Raw genomic sequence first — 18,970 nt, 5'->3', positions numbered from 1 at the left:
TTGGTGAACATGTCGGATGGCAAATACTGTGGAAGGCGGTGACTAAGTGGTTTGAAAACTGGTCCCAGATGCCCGAATGGGCCTAGCATTTAATCTGTCTTAAACCCTGAACTCATTCTGCAATTGATGCTTCTTGACCTCATCTCCAGGGGTCGTTGAACTGTAGCTGACCCTGCACTCTGTCCCCCAGCAGCATGATAATTACATCAGTGATTTCATTACCGATAGACTATTGAGAATGTCTTCTGATCTGAATGTAAATTATATTATTGTAAAATGTAAAAATAAATCTGTATGGGTGAATTTCATAAATGAATAAGTAAATAAATTAATATTTCGCCTTGAAATTAAAATGTAAACATTTTCGATACAGAAAATTATTATTTTACATTATTTTCATTATTTAACATTTAAGTCCATTTGTCTATACTTAAATGTATATTTACCAGAATTATATTTTTATTATTTTATTATTATTATAATACAAAACTTCCATTCCATAGTTAAACTGCTATACATTAATACTTATTATTATTATTTAAATTATTTTCATTTTAATAAAGTGCATTTTTCTCTGTACTTTAATGCATACAGATGCATTTATATTTACCAGAATTTTTCCACAGTTATATTTTATAATATATTTACATTTCATGATTAAATTACTATACCTTACTACTACTACTACTACTACTACTAATAATAATAATAGTTAGCATTGTTTTTGTTGCTGTTATTTTATTTGTGATTGTTTTTGCATTACATTTTATTTACATTGCAGATAATTATTTGTATTGCAGGGAAATAATGCCAAAAAAGCTAAATCAACATAAGAATCTTAATGGCACAAATTCTTTTGGTTTTGGGGTAAAATGTGACATGGATATGTTCTTGACAGATCCACACATGCAGGCAATATTTTGTATTGTGAAGATTTCCTCTATATGGTAAGCAATGTGTATACATTTAGTGTTTTGGCAATCAGAAAGTTGCAATGTTGCAATTGATATTTGTCAAAAAACAGATGGAAGATCATGATGACTTAAATCATCCAAAAGACCCTGCCCACAGAGTCTATAAATTCAATTTAACTTATTACTACACCATTGAATAAGAGCAATTATGATTGTATACAAAAATGCTATTGTGAGCATGAGGGTGGATGAATTGTTGAGAGTGTGCAATCTGTACAAATGTGTGCATGCGTGTTTGAAGCATCATTGTCAAACAAAGCCCCCTAAGCCTCTGGGGGGTTGACAGCAGGAGAGGATCTAATAAGACACTTCAAAGATTCTTCTCACTGGTCACTTACTGAGAATGTGACAGATCAAATGTCCCTCAGTAGAAATGAGAGCGCGAGAGAGAGCATGGCAGAATATTTCTTTATAGTCTGTGCAAATCCCCAGGGGTTTCCTCTCCTGTTGTATATGACCCCCAATGGGCAAACACTGTGTATGTGTGTGCGATGTTTGTGTGTTGCAAATATCAAAGAGGTAATGTGGCTACATCAACTCTAGCTCTGCAAATATGTTAATCTTTCTGGTGTGGACCATTACCTTTGATGGCTGATTCTTATCCAGTGAGAACTGCCATGCGTCCTCCGCTCTGAACTCTCAGTCTTTGGTTCAGTGCAGTGGACATTTGAAATAAAGGTAATATGTCAAGTCAAGTCACCTTTATTTATATAGAAACAGACAAATATTAGCGTAGATACCATTCTTCTTATGATGTAACGAGTACATCATGTGTTATGGGGAGTGTTCCAGGTTCCGGTTGATCTAATTAATGCAGCCAAACAATCCTTTAACGGATTTGAATAATAGAAGTGTATTAGTGTGTTATGTGTAAGCCAGGTTAAAGAAATGTGTCTTTAATCTAGATTTAAACTGACAGAGTGTGTCTGCCTTCCGAACAGTATTAGGTAGATTATTCCAGAGTTTGGGTGCTAAATAGGAAAAGGATCTGCCGCCCGCAGTCGATTTTGATATTCTAGGTATTATCAAATGGCCAGAGTTTTGAGAACCCAGCAGACGTGGAGGACTATAATGTGATAAGAGCTCGCTCAAGTACTGAGGAGCTAAGCCATTCAGGGCTTTATAAGTAATTAACAAGATTTTAAAATCTATACGATATTTGATGGGGAGCCAACGCAGTGTTGACAGAACCGGGCTAATATGGTCGTACTTCCTGGTTCTAGTAAGGACTCTAGCTGCTGCATTTTGGACCAACTGTAATTTGTTGATCAAGCGTGCAGAACAACCACCCAATAAAGCATTACAATAGTCTAACCTTGAGGTCATAAACGTATGAATTAGTATTTCTGAATTTGACGTTGAGAGCATAGGTTGCAATTTAGATATGTTTTTGAGATGGAAAAATGCAGTTTTGCTAGAAACATGGCTTTCAAATGAAAGATTGCTATCAAACAGCACACCTAGGTTCCTAACTGATGAAGAAGAATTGACAGAGCAGCCGTCAAGTGTTAGATAGTGTTCTAGGTTATTACATGTGGGGTTTTTAGGTCTGATAATTAACACATCTGTTTTTTCAGAATTTAGCAGTAAGAAGTTATTCGTCATCCAGTATTTTATATTGACTATGCATTCCGTTAGTTTCTCAATTTGGTGTGTTTCATTGGACCGCGAAGAAATATAGAGCTGAGTGTCATCAGCATAACAGTGAAAACTAACACCATGTCTCCTGATAATATCTCCCACGGGTAGCATGTAAAGCTTGAAAAGTAACGGCCCTAGTACTGAGCCTTGAGGTACTCCGTACTGCACTTGTGATCGATATGATACCTCTTCATTCACTGCTACGAACTGATGGCGTTCAGATAAGTACGATTTGAACCATGCTAATGCACTTCCACTAATGCCAGCAAAGTGTTGTAGTCTATTTAAAAGAATGGTGTGGTCGATAGTGTTGAAACGCAGCGCTAAGATCCAGTAGAACTAATAAAGAGATACAACCACAATCAGATGATAGAAGCAGGTCATTTGTAACTCTAATGAGAGCAGTCTCAGTACTATGATACGGTCTAAATCCTGACTGGAATTCCTCACAAATACTATTATTCTCTAAGAAGGAATATAATTGCGAGGATACTACCTTTTCTAGTATCTTTGACAGAAAAGGGAGATTTGAGATCGGTCTGTAATTAACTAAATCTTTGGGGTCAATTGTGTTTTTTTAATGAGAGGCTTAATAACAGATAATTTGAAGGTTTTGGGGACATATCCTAATGACAGTGATGAATTAATAATTGCCAAAAAAGGATGTATGACTTCTGGAAGCAGGTCTTTTAGTAGTTTATATGGAATAGGGTCTAACATACATGTTGTTGGTTTAGATGATTTAACAAATTTATACAATTCTTCCTCTCCTGAGTGAAATTGTTCCTCAGGGTACCTATATTCAAGATTCAAGAGTTTTATTTGTCACATACACAATTATACAGAGTATAACCAGCAGTGAAATGTAGGTCAGGTCCGCTCCAAGGACAGTGCAATTATAAAGAATACAAATATTAAGAAGAAGTACAAACATAAAATAAAATAAAAGATAAGATAAAATAAGATAAGATAAGATAAAAAAATATAAATATAAATGTGCAGGTCAGTATGTTGTTGACAAATAGTAATGAGAGGAATGTGCAAAAAATAATGTGCAAAAAGTTGTACAGGGTATTTGAATAGCAGCAATATGAGGTAGAGAAAAATTATGAATAGCTTATTGGTATATGATATTTACATGGAGAAAAATTATGAATAACTTATTGATATGGTGATATTACATGGAGTCAAGTGATATTATGACACAGAGTTAGAGTTTAGGAGCCTGATGGCCTGGGGGAAGAAGCTCCTCTCTCAGTTTTTGCCATCAGGCTACGGAAGCGTTTACCAGATGGAAGCAAAGTGAATAGACGGTTACCAGAGTGATTAGAGTCCTTGGAGATTTTAACAGCTCTATTTTTGCAGCGTTTGAGGTAGATGTCCTGCAGAGAGGGGAGAGCAGACCCTGAGATGCGCTCAGCTAAGCGCACAACTCTCTGTAGTGCTTTGCAGTCCTGATTGGAGCTGTTTCCATACCACACTGAGATGCACTGAGTCAATACACTTTCTATGGTCCCTGAATAGAAAGTTTTCAGGATTGCTGGTGAGACCCTGAATTTCCTCAGCTGTCGCAGATGGTACAGTCTTTGCCTGGTACAGTCTTTACCTATAGTGCACTATCTGATGCGATATTGTAGCTGACAGCTGCATGGTTACAATTTTATCTCTGATAGAATCAATCTTGGATGTAAAGTAGTTCATAAAGTTACTGCTGTGCTGTTGGGAAATGCCAACACCTGTTGATGCTTTATTTTTCGTTAATTTAGTGACTGTATTGAATAAATACCAGGGGTTATGTTTGTTTTCTTCTAGAAGAGACGAAAAGTAATCAGATCTAGCAGTTTTTAATTGTTTTCTGTAGGATAGGGTATTTTCCCGCCAGGCTATACGAAATACCTCTAGTTGTTTTCCTCCATCTGCGCTCCATTTTCCGGGCTGCTCTCTTTAAGGTGCGAGTGTGCTCATTATACCACTGAGTCGGACTGTTTTCTTTGATCTTCCTTAAGCGTAAAGGAGCAACTGTATCTAAAGTGCTAGAAAAGAGAGAGTCCATAGTTTCTGTTACATCATCAAGTTTTTCTGCGCTGTTGGATATGCTGAGGAATTGAGATAAATCAGGAAGATTACTTACAAAGCAGTCTTTTGTGGTAGAGGTGATGGTTCTACCATACTTGTAACAAGGTGTAGAATTTACAGTTTTAGCTATATGGAGTTTACACAAGACTAGATAATGATCTGAGATATCATTGCTTTGCTGCAGAATTTCAACACCACTAACACCAATTCCATGTGACGGTATTAAATCTAGAGTATGATTTCGACAATGAGTAGGTCCGGAAACGTGTTGTCTAACCCCAATAGAGTTCAGAATGTCTATGAATGCTGATCCTAAAGCATCTTTTTCATTATCGACATGGATATTAAAATCACTAACAATTAAGACTTTATCTGCAGCCAGTACTGACTCAGATAGAAAATCAGCAAATTCTTTAATAAAGTCTGTGTGGTGCCCCGGGCGACGACCTCTCCCCCTCCGCTGCCTTCGGTCTTCGAGATCTCCACCCGGAACCGTTTCGCTCCCCTCCACGAGATGGAACACGACGCTGTGATCGTCGGAGACTCCGTCGTCCGGCATGTCCGTGCCATGTTAGCTGAAGGTAAAGTGCACACTCACTGTTTCCGGTGCTCGTGTTCTCGATGTTTCTGCGCAGATACCCGCGATCCTGAAGGGCGATGAGAGCATCGGTGCTGTCGTGTTGCACGCAGGGGTTAACAACACCAAGCTGCAGCAGACGGAGACACTGAAGAGGAACTTCAGGAGCCTGATCGATACGGTACGCAGCACATCGCCCGCGACGACGATCATTGTGTCAGGACCGCTTCCCACGTATCGACGAGGACACGAAAGGTTCAGTAGACTTTTTGCTTTAAACGAATGGTTATTGTCATGGTGTAAAGACCAGAAACTGCTCTTTGTTAATATTTGGAATCTTTTCTGGGAGCGTTCTAGGCTTTTCCGTGCTGATGGCCTGCACCCCAGCAGAGTCGGAGCGGAACTCCTGTCGGACAACATCTCCAGGACGCTACGCTCCATATGACTAGTAAGCCAATTCTCAAATAACTGCTATGATGACTTTTGTTCTACCCACTTAAAAGATAGAAGTACTTGCATGGTCCAATCTATACAGACTGTGTTAGAATAGCATTTGCGCTCAAGATTACGAGTTTCTTTCTTGAGAGAATGGGTATAACTGTTGTACCATGTTGTACCTTTTTCAATTTGAGGGGGGCAACAGCTTCTAATGTATTAGAGAAGATAGTGCCCATGTTGCTAGTCATTTCGTCTAGTTCATGCGTATTTATGGGTACACAGAGCAGTTGAGATAAATCAGGCAGGTTATTTGTGAATCTGTCTTTGGTTGCTGGAACAATAGTTCTGCCCAGACGATAACGCGGAGCCATATAACTAATATCAGTAATAGGCAGCATGCACGATACAAGGAAATGATCAGTAACATCGTCACTTTGAGGTACGATATCTATATCAGTAAGATCAAGTCCATGCGATATAATTAAATATAGCGTATGATTAAAACGATGAGTGGGCCCGGTGACGTTTTGCTTGACTCCAAAAGAGTTTATTAGGTCAGTAAACGCAAGTCCTAACGCATCATTTGTATTATAAACGTGAATGTTAAAATCTCCGACAATTAGCAGTTTATCAACATTAACTAGTAGATCTGAGAGGAAATCTGCAAATTCTTTTAGGAAATCTGTATATGGCCCTGGCGGTCTATACACAGTAGCCAGAGCAAGAGATAGGAGAGATTTATTTTGCATATCTAACAGTGTAACATTAAGCAGAAGTATTTCGAATGAGTTAAACCTCCTGTATCCTGTTTTCTGAGTAACATTGAGAATATCACTATATATTGTTGCAACACCGCCGCCACGACCAGTCTGACGGGGCTCATGTTTATAACAGTAGCTTGGTGGAGTAGACTCATTTAGACCAAAATATTCATTTGGTTTAAGCCCAGAGGTGGGTAGAGTAGCCAAAAACTGTACTCAAGTAAAAGTAAAAGTACTTCTAGAAATATTTACTCAAGTAAAAGTAAAAGTAATAGTCTGAATAGTTACTTGAGTAAGAGTAAAAAAGTATCGGATAAAAAAACTACTCAAGTAGTTAGTTACTAGTTACTTTGGATCATATAGGTACTGAATATAGTCTATTTTTATTTAGATATATAGATTACATTTATGTAATGTGTATGTGCATACACACACACACACACAGCCGTTCAAAAAAAATAAAATATATATATATATATATATATATATATATATATATATATATATATATATATATTTTTTAATGTAATTTATTTCAGTGATGCAAATCAGAATTTTCATCAGCCTTTACCCCAGTTTTCAGAGTCACATAATCCTTCAGAAATCATGTTGATTTATTATCAGTGCTGCTCTTTTTAGCTTTCTATTCATCAAAGAATCCTGAACAAAATGTTACAGGTTCTAAAAAATATTAAGCAGGGAAACTGTTTCCAACACTGGTAATAAATCGATATATTATAATGATTTCTGAAGGATCATATGACTCCGAAAACTGGAGTAACAGCTGATGAAAATTCTGATTTGCATCACTGAATTAAATTATATTTTAAAGTAAATTAATTATGTATTATGCTATAACCTCTGACACTGAAACCTCTGAAATCACATGACTGCTCTGAACATAACGAAACAAATGCATAGTGACGGATCTTCTGTTCTGCAAAATGTAAACAAATGTAGCCTATATTTTTGCAAGCGTAAATATTGTAAAAATATGAATATTAATTGTGTCTAGAACAGGCCGCGCGCCGCTGCGCAGAGCTAACGCGGGCTCCGCGGGTGTTCATTTCATACTCTGTGACAGACAGCTTATTTAATGTATAAATTATACATTGTATTTAATGTAAGGTACAAACTGGTAATGTCATAGTGGTATCGTGGCCTATACCTGTGGAACAGTAGACAGCACACGCGGTGTTCATCTAATAAAAGATCGTCATATAGCTCTAGCAAGCAAGCCTTTGCAGATTTGCTTTCAACTGACTGTAGATCCAAAGCCACGTCTTCAGCGCTCTTGATGTTCTTAAACTCTCTGTTATCTGAGTGAGAACCGCTTCAGAGACTCGGCGCGTGCGGCAGGGAACTGAACGAATCATTCAAACTGATTCGCGAACCGATTCACTGGTTTGCCAACTGGTTTGATAAAGCCTTTAAACAGAATCGACTCAAAAGAATGAATCATTCGCGAATGGGCATCGTTCATTGCCCAGAGAAAAGTAGACGGCGCGTTTGGAATAAACTGAAGCATTTTTAACTTGTATTGCATTAAGATACAGTAACGAGAGGAGAGTCGCCCACAGTAACGAAGTAAAAGTACCGTTTTTTCTCTAAAAATATACTTGAGTAAGAGTAAAAGTACCCATTTTAAAATATACTCTAAAAGTATTAGTTACCCAAAAAATGTACTCAAGTAAATGTAACGAAGTAAATGTAACTCGTTACTACCCACCTCTGTTTAAGCCAGGTTTCAGTCAGGCAGAGTACATCAAAATGATTATCTGTGATCATTTCATTTACAATAACTGCTTTGGGTGCGAGTGATCTAATGTTTAAGAGCCCAAGTTTTAAAAATTTGGCTTGTGTGTGTATATCAACAAAGACTGGTGTAACAATGCTGCGGTATTATCAAAACACTGTTCATCGCTGGTGGAGTTTATGTTTGTGAAGTGTCGACCGTTCTATCTGCCGCGGGAGTTCATGGCCATTGTTATTGCAGCGGTTTACATCCCCCCATGTGCAAACGGTAAGGACGCGCTTCGTGAACTGTATAGCGCCATCAGTGAACAACAAACAAAAAACCCTGACGGCTTTTTCATCATAGCCGGTGACTTCAACCACGCAAACTTAAAGACAGTTTTGCCAAAGTTCTACCAACATGTGAACTTTGCAACAAGGGGAAACAACACACTGGACTTTGTTTACACAACAGTTAAGAACGCTTACAAGGCTGAACCCCGCCCCCACCTCAGGTACTCAGACCACATCACTGTTATGCTAATCCCAGCATATAGACCACTTCTCAAACTCACCAAACCGGTTCAAAAGCAGATCACAGTATGGCCAGACAATGCCACCTCAGCACTGCAGGACTGCTTCCAGGACACAGACTGGAACATGTTTAAAGAGGCAGCCACCTACAACAACCACACAGACCTGAATGAGTACACTGAAACTGTGACTGCTTACATCAAAAAGTGCACTGATGATCAAGTAAGTAGTCACCAAGACCATCACCACACGTGCAAACCAGAAGCCATGGATGACAGCAGAGGTTCGTGGGCTGCTAAAGACCAGAGATGAAGCATTCAGATCAGGAGATAAAGCAGCCCTCAAAACAGCAAGAGCCAATCTGTGCTGTGGCATCAAAAAAGCAAAACGGTCATATGCCCAAAAAATCAACAACCACTTCACAGACAGCAGAGACACACGGAGCCTGTGGCAAGCCATTCAGACCATCACTGACTACAAGCCCCCGCCATAGGCCTGTGATGAGGACACATCCCTCCCCGATGCACTCAACCACTTTTATTCACGGTTTGAAATGCAGAATGACACACCTGCACAAAACCTGCCCACACCTCCCAACGACCGGGCGCTCTGTCTGTCTCCGGTCGACGTAAGGAATACCCTATCTAGGATTAACCCACGCAAGGCTGCGGGTCCTGACAACATACCTGGCCGTGTTCTGAGAGACTGTGCTGCACAGCTGACAGATGTCCTAACAGATATCTTCAACACCTCGCTGAGCCAGGCAGTCGTCCCCACATGTCTCAAATCCACAACAATCATACCGGTACCAAAGAAATCACCTGTGTCCTGTCTCAATGACTACCGTCCCATAGCACTGACTCCAATCATGATGAAGTGCTTTGAGAGGCTAGTCATGCATAACATCAAAACCAGCCTCCCCAACACACTCGACCCGCTCCAGTTTGCATACCGTCCAAACCGCTCTATGGACGATGCAATTTCCTCCACCCTCCACCTGGCTCTTACCCACCTAGAAAATAAAGACTCCTATGTTAGCATGCTGTTCATTGACTTCAGCTCGGCATTCAACACAATAATCCCACAACAGCTCATAAATAAACTAAACCTGCTGGGCCTTAACAATTCCCTTTGTAACTGGATCCTGGACTTTCTAACTGGAAGACCTCAGTCAGTCCGTGTCGGCAACAACACCTCGAGCACTACAACACTGAGCACAGGTGCCCCACAAGGCTGTGTGCTTAGCCCGCTGCTCTTCACACTGCTGACCCACGATTGCACTGCCAAGTTCAGCTCCAACCACATCATCAAGTTTGCTGATGACACAACAGTGGTCGGTCTCATCAGCAACAACGATGAAACGCACTACAGAGAGGAAGTGGCACAGCTGGCTGAATGGTGTGGCACAAACAATCTGTCCCTCAATGTGGAGAAGACAAAGGAGGTTGTGATGGACTTCAGGAGAAACTCCGTTGACCACCCCCCACTGACCATCGACAGCTCGACTGTGGAGAGAGTCAGCAGCACTAAATTCCTGGGGGTGCACATCACAGAGTATCTCACCTGGACCACCAACACCATGTCACTCTCCAAAAAGGCACAACAGCGCCTACACTTTCTCCGCCGGCTGAAAAGAGCAAGTCTCCCTCCACCCATCCTCACCACATTCTACAGAGGCACCATTGAGAGTGTGCTGACCAGCTGCATCACTGTCTGGTACGGGAACTGCAGTGCTGCTGACCGCAAGACCCTCCAGCGGACAGTGAACACAGCTGCAAAGATCATCGGTGCCCCTCTCCCCTCCATCCTGGACATTTTCCTTACACGATGCTCCAGCAAAACCAACAGCATCGTGAAGGACTCCACCCATCCCTCCCACAGTCTCTTCCAGTTCCTACCATCAGGAAGACGGTACCGGAGCATCAGAGCCCGCTCCGCCAGATTGCTCAACAGCTTTTTCCCCCAGGCTGTGAGAGCCCTGAACTCAAACCACCCCGCCCCCCTCTGAAACACCATGCAAACCCCCTACCTCCTGAAACATGGACCACCCCCCACCCCAAACCTTACCACACCAAAGAAAAACTGTATGGAACTTTTATTTATTTTTTTTTTTTTTGTGCAATTCGAAGTGTGCTACACACAGGTGAGTGGGCCTGTACAAACCACCTGTAGTAACACACTCTCCTCTATGTGCACTATGGACACTTTACACTATGGACACTTTACACTATGTGCACTATGGACACTTACACACACTGCTGCGTGTGCACAATCCCACAAAAGACTCAGCAATATATGTATGTTTACATGCTCATGCACTACAAATCATCCTGCACTGTTCCCCAACCAGCTGCTGACTCAAATGTCTCTCTTTGCACATGTACAGTATTTGTGAAGCATTCGTATAGTTTGTATTTTTTTATCTTCTTTTTTTTAGTTTGTATAGGGTAATATTTATGTGAAGCATTCGCATAGTTTGTATTTTTTATCCTTTATTCTTTTAGTTTTATAAATACTTATATATATAGTATACTTATAGTTAAATCTGTCAGTAGGTTAGTTGTGTATAGATTTATAGTGTTTTTTTACTTCATTGTTGTATGTCTGTATTTATGTAGCACCGTGGTCCTGCGAGACACGACATTTCGTTCCACTGTATGTCCCCACATGTAGCGGAATGATAATAAAGCTCAACTTGAACTTGAACTTGAAAAGCTGCCAGGGCAGAGCATATCCGCAAACTCGATAATAACCAAAACAATCCAAAGTTTTTATTTAGCACAGTGGCTAGATTAACAAATAACCAGACGCCGCCCGATCTAAATATTCCCTCACAGTTTAATAGTAATGACTTTATGAATTTTAAAAATGATAACATAGATAACATCAGAAATACAATATCAAATGTAGATTCTACTACGTCTAGTATTTCAGCTTCATTCATTGCACCCAAAGAAAAACTGCAGTGCTTTACGACTATAGGACAGGAAGAGCTAAATAAACTTTTCAGTGCATCTAAACCAACAACGTGTTTATTAGATCCTGTACCCACTAAACTACTGAAAGAGTTGTTACCTGTAGCAGAAGAACCGTTTCTCAATATTATTAACTCATCGTTATCTTTAGGTCACGTCCCAAAACCATTCAAGCTGGCGGGTTATTAAGCCTCTTATTAAGAAACCACAACTAGATTCTAATGAACTGGCAAATTACAGACCCATTTCAAATCTTCCGTTTATGTCAAAAAATTTTTTTAAAGTTGTGTCTGCTCAATTGTGCTCCTTCTTGCAAAAAAAATTATCTCTATGAAGAATTTCAGTCAGGTTTCAGGCCTCACCATAGTGCAGAAACTTGCTTCTTGCTTCAGACCAAGGCTGCATCTCATTGCTAGTATTACTTGATCTTAGTGCTGCGTTCGACACTATAGACCATGACATACTCATATATCGATTACAAAACTATACTAGTATTCAAGGGCAGGCTTTAAGATGGTTTAGATCCTACCTGTCCGATCGCTACCACTTTGTTCATTTAAATGGGGAGTCAGCTCAATTATCACCAGTAAAGTATGGAGTACCACAAGGATTTGTCCTGGGCCCTCTGCTATTTTCAATATACATGTTGCCTCTTGGCAATATTATTAGAAAATACGGGATTAGTTTTCATTGTTATGCTGATGATACTCAACTATATATCTCAACAAGACCAGATGAAACTTCTAAACTAAGATAATAGATTGTGTAAAAAATTTACAAAATTGGATGACCAATAATTTCCTCCTATTAAATTCAGATAAGACAGAGATATTACTTATTGGACCAAAAAACAGTACACAGAATCTCTTGGATTACAGTTTGCTACTAGACGGATGCACTGTTACGTCCTCTAAAGTCAAAAATCTGGGTGTTACATTAGACAGCAACTTGTCCTTTGAAAATCATATTTCCCATGTTACAAAAACAGCATTCTTCCATCTTAGAAACATTGCCAAGCTTCGAAACATGCTACCTGTTTCTGATGCAGAAAAGCTAGTTCATGCATTATTCAACATTATTACACCAACATTATTCTCTCTATACTTACTGCCATTGGGTTCCATCTTTTTCAAATATGGAGTTTCATTTCACCTATACGCTGATGATACCCAATTATACATCCCTTTTAAACATAATGATTCAAGGTCCATAGAGGTTTTGCTAGCCTGTTTTCATGAAGTGAAAACTTGGCTTTCACAAAATTTCTTAGCTTTAAATGAGAATAAAACCGAGGTTATACTGTTTGGTCCAAGTGATTCCTATGACCTTGATGATTTGGACCTTGGCTACTTACTCTGAGACTCTTAGAGACTCTTATGTTACTCCTTGTGCAAAAAATCTAGGTGTCTTGTTTGATTCAGGTCTTAAGTTTGACAAACAAATTAATTCTGTGGTAAAATCCTGTTTTTATGTTTAAAAGGAGAATAGTTTTAGTGTTTACCATCTACAGCAAAAACATATATTTTGATAGCTTGATTTGCGATTAGAAATTTAGGTGCGAAGATTGACACGGGTTCAGCCATTGTATTTGTCTTCTTTCTGACGTATTTTAGCCTAATATCAAAGGATGTTTAGTGTGAACACTTATTCAAAATGTTGATTACATGAAATTGACTGCCTTGAGCAATTGTATGGCAATCGTGTAGGCTGCTTAATTTTTTTCTTCAAATTGACAGCAAAAATGTTCTCCTGTCAGGCCTGTGGTGATAAATGTGCCACAGTATTGGTTTATGTAAGGCACATGAGAATTCATAAAAATACACCTAATTTAATTTTTAAGTGTGTTCTGCCAGATTGCAGTAGGTCTTTTCTAAGGTTTCCAGCTTTTAGGTGTCACATTACAGACGCGACAAATCTGTGGTTAAGCCTAGGTTGTGTCATGAAGTTGAATTGACATGTCATGTTGATTTCTGCAGGGAAAAGTGTAAGAATTTGAAGTCCTTTTATTCTCATTTGAAAATACACATCAGAGAGGGGAAAACAGTTGCTTCCCCTTATAGAGCTTTCATGTTTTATCCACATTCACATCTCACGTAAGTAGAAACATAAAGATGCTGCTAATGAACATCTGGTTGATTCAGTAGTGAATCCTGTCATGTCCCATGAGAGCGAACAAAAGCAGTCTGACATGCAGATTGACCCTCCCAGTGATGCAGATTATGAGCCATCAGATGTATTTGCAGAAACTGCTGATGAATCCCTATTCTTGAAAAATTTAGCCCTGTTCTATTTGAAATTGCAAGCAAAGTTATTGCTGCCATCCTCCGTCATTCAAACAATTATCGAAGATATTCAGGAAATACATGACATAAGCCAATCACATTTACTTTTCAAACAGAAAGAGAAGCTGGTTACACTTGGGGTTTCAGAAGCTGACACAAGCAATGTGATCAATGTCCTGAAAACTGAGGATCTCTTTAGGACCTGCAACACTCAGTCATTGCAAACTGACCAGAGAAGAAAAACTGTTTTCAAGAATAGCTCCGATTATGTTGAGCCAGTTCAGATCTGTCTTGGTCAGAATGAGGCAGGCAAAGAGTGTTTTGTTCAGTATATTCCCATTAAACAAACACTCCAATCTCTTTTTCATTATGAGTCAGTGTGGGATCAATATAAATAAGTACACTCCAGTATTTGATCTTTGGATATTATTCGGGATGTGTGGCATGGCAGAAATACTGCAGAGAATGTGTTATTTCAGACAGAGAGCTCATCACTGAGCTTAATCCTATATCAGGATGCATTTGAAGTGGTCCATCCACTGGGATCTGGGAAGAAAAAACACAAGATACTTGCAGTGTATCTCACTCTTGCAGATTTAATGCCACATAATAGATCAAGCACTGATCACATGCAGCTTGCTCTTCTATGTAGAGAACAAGACTTGAAGTATTTTCGTCAGGACTTGGTTATGGGCTCCCTGGTCAAAGACCTTAAAGATGTTGAGCTCAATGGCGTTGCCCTGTCAGATGGAAAAGTCTATAAGGGAAATTTGTGTGCCATTGCAGGGGACAACCTAGCTTCACATAGCATAGGAGGCTTTGTTGAGAATTTTAGCAAGAGTTCACACTTCTGCAGATATTGTGAGATCACCAGAGATGAATTCAATACAGATCCTCTTATTCAAGGCAATGAACGCACAAAACAGTCATACAGTGAGCATGTTCAGACCGGTGATGGACAGTCTTCATCCAGTGGAGGTGTTAAATTCAACTATTTAATACACTCACATACTTCCATGTATGTCAGCCAGGGTTACCTCCTTGCCTTGGCCATGATCTTTTTGAGGGTATTGTATCCTATGATCTGGCATTGTACATTAGCCATTTTGTTAAGGTGGATAAACTGTTCAGCTATCTCTTGTTGAATCGGCGAATAAACCAGTTCAAGTATCTTGGTAAGGATGCTAATGACAAACCCTGTGAGGTCAGTCCAGAGGGTGGAAAAATTGGAGGGCATGCTGTGCAAAATAGTGTTTGCTCAGAATGTTGCCTGTCTTGATTGGAGACGAAATTGAAAATCCAGGTGACAATGAAATATGGCAGTTGGTATTACAACTCAGAGAAATTGTGGAGCTCATTTGTGCACCAGCCATTTCAACCCGGTCAGATAGCCTACCTACCTACCTAGCTTATCAATGAATATTTGCATTGCCGAAAGCAAGCCTTTCCTAATCACCCACTGAAGCCCAAACATCATGTCAGTCATTACCCAGAGCTCATTGTCCAGTTTGGGCCACTTATTCGTCTATGGACTTTAAGATTTGAGAGCAAACATACATATTTTAAACAATGTTTGAGGAAATTGCGAAACTTTAAGAATCCATGCTCTACTCTTGCAGAGAGACATCAACTTCCACAGGCCTTTTTGAGTGCTCGAAAGTTCTTCCCTCCACCTGTTTTAGTGGAGAAGGGCACACCGTTTTTCTCAGGAGATTACAAGGCAGGATGTATGCACAACAATTTTGAGGCTGTAAACACTCTAATAGCACATGAGGTGGCGGTGAAGGGTACTAAATACAAGAAAAACATGTTCATTGTGATCAATGATGATGACAAGGGATTGGTAATTGGAAAAATCAAAGTGATTCTCATTCACAAGGATTCAGTTGTACATTTTATTGCTGAAAAATATCATGGTATGCGTTATCCTGACATTGATGTCTATAGTTTTACACTGATGCAGAAAAGCTACAGTTGTGTTAATCAGGAGAATCTGCTAGATTGCTACCCCTTACCTGAGTACTCTGTCCATGGCACACCAGTGATAATTCTTCACCATTCTTTCCCTTTACTCCAGAATAATGACTAATTTGAGTGAAGAAATCAAGGGGATCATCCACAAGACCTTGCCAAATCTCTCAGAAGAGATTCAGTTACATATAATTTCTAAACTTCAGAGTTCTGGCTTGGAGTCAAAAGAAGATCTAAGATATGTACAGAAGGAAGATATTGCTGATCTGTTACCCGTCATTCAGCTCCGAAAACTCATGGATGCGTTTAAACAAGGTAATAAATTAATAACATTCTAAAATATGGTAAGCACAGAGAACAGAAATATAATTTAATCATAAACATTCCGATACTAAAAGACGTGTGTAACAGCAAAACCATACCGAGTTTATTTTGTGGATTCATCACAAACATTTTTCATAAGATGCATATTTTTATATTTGATCTCATTTGTTTGTGTTTATTATGGGTCAAGTAAGTACTTGATAATAGACAATAATTTTCTTTTACAGACATGCCATGTAAATGTCACAACATTGACACTGTTAAGTATGTTTTTTTTATTTTGTTTAGAGACAGAGACCAGCACATTGGATCTACAATTTATTCCACCCTCTTTACCACTGAGTAGTACTTCGTCAGTTTCAGAGCCTTTATCAGGCCCTTCAAGTCATTGTAATTCATCACATCTGCCAGCCACCAAAATATTGTCAACACAGACAAGAAACAGTAATCCAAGCAACAGCCCCTCCACATCTCAAACATTCAAAACATGGCCAGAAACCTTCCAGGATCCATGGGAAAAAATGCCAAAGGAAATAAGATCTGCAATTGTGGATGGCAAAAGACCGAAACCAGTGGAGCGACGTCAGATGGTGCTTGTTGATGAAATGAGGATGTATGAGGCCAATCCAACTCGCTCACAGTGTCTCTCTGTGATCTGAAATATCATCAGGCAGTATCCAAAAAGTTTTGCCAATATGGCGGCAGACGGGTCACTTTTGGGTGGAGGTTATACATCACTTTTGATTCAAGTGAAAAACCGCATCGAGAATGTGAACCGTGAGGTAAGCTTTACATGTCACAGAGCCTCTAGAAGCAGTTCCAAGAGAGGGCCAAGCGACAGTTATGGTTGTTCAAGATTTCAGCTAGACCTCCCTCCAGAAGAAACTGACGAGACACTGGAGCAGAGCTGCCAAAAACTGATGGAGATTTACAGTCAGGAAGGTGCAGGTGGAGCTGAAAGAGCAGAGGTCAAAAATCTAATGGAGCGCACATTCTGTCTACAACGCTGTGATATTAATGCCCTTCCACCACCTGATGTTGAAGATTTGCAAAACAAATGGCCCTTTCTTTTCACTCAAAAGTTCATATATGGTCATTTTGAGTTGCTTACAGACATCACTGTGCTTCGTAGCTTGGAACCCAGTATGGAGAAATGTGGAACAGCCATCACACAATACTTCACAAGAAAACCAATCAATCAAGATGTCAAGGATGTCCTCTCCAAAAGTGAAGATGATGAGATGGCACTTCGTGTTGTTCAGCTGCTCATGGCACACTTTGGAGAGAAACTAACAGGACTGGTCCTTTTTACAGATGTAAGTTTATATTTTCTTTCTTCCATGTCTTTCAAATTCTGAATGCCTTGTCTATTTATTCACAGCAGGTTTTCTGATAATTGCCCGTTTTGTTTATTTTGCTCTTTAAAAGGTTAGTTCACCCAAAAATGAAATTTCAGGCATTAATTACTCACCCTCATGTCGTTCCACACCCGTAAGACCTTTGTTTATCTTCGTAATACAATTTAAGCTATTTTTGATGAGATCAAGATTCAAGATTCAAGATTTTTATTTGTCACATACTCAAGTATACAGGGTATAACCAGCAGTGAAATGTAGGTCAGGTCCGCTCCAAGGACAGTGCAATTATAAAGTATACAGATATTAAGGAAAAGTAGAAAAAATAAGAGAATAAAATAAAATAAAAGATTAAAAATATAAATATAAATATAAATATGAATGTGCAGGTCAGTATGTTGTTGACTTAAATAGTAATAAGAGGAATGTGCAAAAAGTTGTACAGGGTATTTAAATAGCAGCAATATGAGGTAGAAAAAAATTATGAATAATTATGAATAGCTTATTGATATGGTGATATTTACATGGTGTCATGTGATGTTATGACACAGAGTTAGAGTTTAGGAGCCTGATGGCCTGGGGGAAGAAGCTCCTCCTAAGTCTCTCAGTTTTTGCCATCAGGCTACGGAAGCGCTTACCAGATGGAAGCAAAGTGAATAGACGGTTACCAGGGTGATTTGAGTCCTTGAATATTTTGACAGCTCTACTTTTGCAGCATTTGAGGTAGATGTCCTGCAGAGAGGGGAGAGCAGACCCTGAGATGCGCTCAGCTAAGCGCACAACTCTCTGTAGTGCTTTGCAGTCCTGATTTGAGCTGTTTCCATACCACACTGAGATGCACTGAGTCAATACACTTTCTATGGTCCCTGAATAGAAAGTTTTCAGGATTGCTGGTGAGACCCTGAATTTCCTCAGCTGTCGCAAGATGGTACAGTCTTTGCCTGGCTTTCTTAACCTGTGTTTGGATGTGTGTAGTCCAAGTCAGGTTCTCAGAGATGTTTACACCGAGGTACTTGAAGCTACTCACTCTCTCCACAGGGGTCCCACTGATCATAAGAGGAGTGTAGGGTCGCTGCTGTCTCTTCCTAAAGTCCATGATCAGCTCTTTAGTTTTGCTCACATTCAGCGAGAGACAGTTGTCCTGGCACCATGATGTGAGTCTCTCTACCTCGTCCAAGTAAGCGGTCTCATCGTTGTTGGAGATGAGGCCCAGAACCACAGTATCATCAGCGAATTTGATGATAGATGTGGAGCTGTGAGAGGACACGCAGTCATGCGTATAGAGAGAGTTAAGCAGGGGACTCAGGACACAGCCCTGTGGGGCTCCT

The sequence above is a fragment of the Barbus barbus genome (genome assembly GCF_936440315.1).
Source record: "Barbus barbus genome assembly, chromosome: 1".
NCBI classification, from domain to species: domain Eukaryota; kingdom Metazoa; phylum Chordata; class Actinopteri; order Cypriniformes; family Cyprinidae; genus Barbus; species Barbus barbus.
The sequence above is the reverse complement of the archived record's forward strand: the minus strand, read 5'-3'. Positions refer to the sequence as shown.